Source organism: Amblyomma maculatum, chromosome 7 (assembly GCF_055883805.1).
Source record: "Amblyomma maculatum isolate TAMU_Amacu chromosome 7, ASM5588380v1, whole genome shotgun sequence".
NCBI classification, from domain to species: Eukaryota; Metazoa; Arthropoda; class Arachnida; order Ixodida; family Ixodidae; genus Amblyomma; species Amblyomma maculatum.
Window position 1 is genome coordinate 16,717,463 of NC_139350.1, and position 4,517 is coordinate 16,721,979.

Sequence of the window (4,517 nt, forward strand, 5' to 3'; positions counted from 1 at the left end):
TCATGAGATAGCGTGACTCCTAAGTACTTAAATGAGTTAACTGCTTCTATTGGGATTTGGGCTATATTGAACGGAAAAATAAATGGTTTAGTGCGACGGGTGAAGGATACAATCTTGCATTTCTGAGGGTTAAGTGTCATCATCCACAGGTCGCTCCATTTCTGAACGTTAGTTAGGTCAGTCTGGAGGGCTTCTTGGTGGGAAGAGTTATTAATAGTACGATAAATGACGCAGTCATCTGCGAACATACGAATGTGACATGATACGTGAAGGGGCAAGTCATTAATGTATATTAAGAATAATAACGGTCCGAGCACTGATCCTTGGGGGACGCCTGAGGTTACTGGAATGTAATCAGAAAATTCGTTATTAACTATGACTAATTGGGTTCGATTTGTCAAAAATTCCTTAATCCAGTTTAGAATGCTAGGGTGAATATTTAGGTAAGAGAGCTTAAATAGTAATCTCTGGTGTGGTACTTTGTCAAAGGCTTTTGCGCAATCTAAAAAAATAGAATCAATCTGTTGGTTGCAGTCAAGGTTGGCATGTAAGTCATGAACAAATGTAGCCAGTTGTGTCTAACAGGAAAGGTTTTTACAGAAGCCATGTTGTGATGAATGAAAGAAATTGTTGGAATCTAGAAAGTTCATGACTTGAGAATAAATTACATGCTCCATGATTTTACAAGGAATGCTTGTTAGGGAAATGGGTCGATAATTTAAGGGCGAGTTTTTGTTACCGGACTTGAAGATTGAGACGACCTTTTCCACTTTCCAGTCATGCGGTATTTTACCTGAAGAGAGAGACTGAGAGTACAATAGTGATAAGTAGGCCGCGGAAATGTGCTTAGTATTTTTCAGAAATTTCGAGTTAATTTCATCGATCCCGGCTGATTACGTTAGCTTGATGTTTTCGATACGAGATGATATACCATCTGCGAAGAAAGAAACTGGATCCATGGTTGACGCTGTGAAGGAGCTTATGAAGGCGTTAGCAGGTAAATCACACTCTTTCGCAAAAACAGTTGAAAAGGCTCTATTGAAAATGTCAGCACATTCACAATCGCTGATGGTTTGACCCATATCGTTAGTAAGAACAATTGTACGTGTATCCTTCGGGTTTACTACGTGCCAGAATATTTTGGGGTTGTGTATTAGCATTTTTGGCAAGTCAGAGTGGAAAAAGGTGTGTTTTGCGTTGCGGATAGCAGCAAGGTAATCAGCTTCGGCAGTGTAGTACTTTGCCTATGATGCTTGGCTTGGGTTCCACTTTGCTGCCCGATAGTGACGCTTTTTCTTGTTTTCCAGGCGTTTCAGGGCCGTAGTAAACCACGGTTTTTGCTGGTTAGCACGGAAACTAGCTACCGGGATGTACTTGTTTGTTAGTTCGTGAACTTTGTCCCTGAAAATCGTCCAATTTTCGTTAAGAGACTTTGTGTGGAAATCGGTTTCACAAGTTGTAAAAAAAGCAGTTAGTTCTTCATTTATTGCTTGAAAATCACCTCTTTCATAAAGACGAATTGTTTTCCTGGAAACTTGATGAAGCATGGGTGTAAAACTGAAGGTAGCATGAATGACTTTATGAACACTTATTTCCCTTAGGTATGTAATACTTGTTGCGCTATCAGGGCTGTTGGTTAATATCAGATCTAGAGTGTTGGCGGAATTCTGCGCAATGCGCGTTGGCTCTAATATTAGCTGGGTAAGGTTGAAGTTAAGAGAGACCTCGACAAAATTTTTTGCTTTGAAGAATTTGTCATGGAGGTGTAGTTACGCCAGTCAATAGTGGGAAAATCGAAATCAACAAAAAGAACAATATCTGCGTTAGGATACGATGATGTCAGTTCACTCAGCACATTGTTTAGTTTGTAGGAAAAGTCCGGATCATTTTGCGGTGGCCTGTAACAGACTCCTACCAGCACAGTTCGGGGGGAAGCGTGGCAGAGCAGCCATAGCAGTTCTAAGTTAGAATCTACATTGATTAAGGATGCTGAAAACTGCTGATGTACCGCTATGAGCACGCCACCGCCACGGGCTATTTCCCGGTCTTTACGGTAAACTTTAAAGTTGGGCAGCGCAGCTAAAATTTCGGTATCACTGATATTGTCTGTTAACCACGTTTCTGTAAGAATGAGAAGGGTGCTGTTGGTTGATAAGACAAGACTAGATACGATTTCCCGTTTCGGTAAAAAGCTTCGTATGTTAGTAAATACTGCAGATAAGGTAAGATTAGTTCGGGGGGTGTGCTGTCGGGGAGTTGCTTTAGAGCGAGCAGAGTGTGATTGCTATGGCACTTCTTTTACCGTTTCCGTCAAGTCGTCGAATATATACTGCTTGGGGCCTATGTACAGTGTTTTAAAGCGCAGTGCGTACTTATCAGATGTTTCTTTCGCGAAAAGTAGTAAATGTTTGCGTGCCTTACGGACAGAATCTGAAAAGTCTTCTCCTATGCTGTAGTCGGTGTCTTTTAGTTTCCGGGCGTTTTTTTGGATGGATTCTTTTGTCTTATGGAAAGTGAATTTAACGATAATGGGTCGACATCGTTCACTTGAGTGACGGCCAAGACGATGTGCTCTTTCTATTTCCTTTGGGTCTATGGTGATGCCCCAAATTTTCACTGCAAAGGCGGGTGACCAGTTCTTCAGACTCAGAGGACGTTTCCTTTGAGCTAGTATCAGGTAAGCCATAAAATAGCAGGTTGTTACGGCGCGACCGGTTTTCGGCATCGTCTACTCTGGATTCGAGGTTACTGATTTGGCTCGCCGACGTGGCGGCATCAGTCTTAATGGATTCAACTTCTGTTTTAAGTGATGCGAGGTCCTGATAGTGGGTTTCTAATTCGGTAATGCGCTTACATAATTCGGTGATCGATTTGTCTGTCGCTACTAACCTGCTGCTGAGGTCTTTTACTTCGCTTATTAACGTGCTTTGGCCCGATGTTAGTTTCTGTAGTTCTGCAAGTATGGCGGCAGTGTCAGGACCAGGGTTAGTTTCTATGTCACCGGATTGCATAAGCAACACATGGACAACAGCAAAGCATTCAACAACAATACAAGTACAACACTGCGGGCTCGGCAGCTGAATTAAGAAGTAGTTGCTCGATTTATTTGCAAAAAGAGAGTATGATTTTCTAACCTGCATGGCGGAAACAAGAGGGCTACTCGTCCGCGCAGTGGCACAGCTGCCGAGCCCACAAGGCGCCGCGGTCCACGGGCGATCTTTTATAGGTGGCGAAAAACATGATGTCTGCGGCGATTGTATTTCCCACGAGGAACGGACGGTCCCAGAGCCAGGTGGTGGCGAAATCCAGGTAAACGTGACGTCAGCCGCTGTTACGGAATTGGTACCAGCTTCATGACTGCCGTAGTGATGACGATAACGTGGCCGCACGTCAACGCAGGCAGCAGCCAGAACAGGCAACAGCACATGTGTGAACACAGGAAGGAGCACCTGCATGGCGAAGACAAGAGGGTTACTTGTCCGCGCAGTGGCACAGCTGCCGAGCTCACAAGGCGCCGCGATCCACGGGCGATCTTTTATAGGTGGCGAAAAACATGATGGCTGCGGCGATTGTATTTCCCACGAGGAACGGACGGTCCCAGAGCCAGGTGGTGGCGAAATCCAGGTAAACGTGACGTCAGCCGCTGTTACGGAATTGGTACCAGCTTCATGACTGCCGTAGTGATGACGATAACGTGGCCGCACGTCAACGCAGGTAGCAGCCAGAACAGGCAACAGCACATGTGTGAACACAGGAAGGAGCACCTGCATGGCGAAGACAAGAGGGTTACTCGTCCGCGCAGTGGCACAGCTGCCGAGCCCACGCCTGCACTCTCGGGTCACTCACGACCCGAGAGTGCAGGCCTTAAATACAGCGTCGAAATTTTATCACCACGCATACAACATCCAAACAATCTTTTTCGTTGGTGGAATAGTTCGATTCGGCATGGGGCAAAGTCCGACTGGCGTATGCGATAACTCGCTCGGCATCGTCTTGCAAATGGACAAGTACAGCACCGAGACCCACGTTACTAGCATCTGTGTAGACCAGAGTCTCGGCACTCGCATCGAAATGAGCAAGCACAGGTGTTGTCTGCATGTGCTGTCATAACTCGTCGAATGTCTTTTCTTTTTCGCCTGTCCAGGTGAAGGTGACATCACCGCGGTTGAGACGTGTCAATGCTCGAAAAGTTTTCAATATACCTACGGTAATAGTCGCAGAGGCTCAAGAAATGGCGAACTGTCTTTTTATCACATGGAGTAGGTATTTTGATGACGATTGATGTTTCAGCGGGATCGGTCGAACACCTCGATGACTGACGACGTGCCCCAAGAACAGGAGCTCTTCCTAACCAAAGTGACACTTTGGGGGTGTTAACGTGAGGCCGGCAGATCTGATAGACCGCAGCACAGCAGAGAGACGTTGGAAGTGTTCCTCAAACGATGGTGTAAACACAACAAAGTCGTCCAGGTAGACTAGACACTACTGCCATTTAAGACCAGAAACCACTGCGTCCA

The 4,517-nt window shown here is 45.5% G+C and overlaps 1 pseudogene; it reads right to left on the reverse strand.

Moving 5' to 3' along the window:
* Positions 1–2,261: 2,261 nt before the first annotated feature.
* On the reverse strand, positions 2,262–3,140 carry LOC146182754 (uncharacterized; annotated as a pseudogene).
* Positions 3,141–4,517: the final 1,377 nt, after the last annotated feature.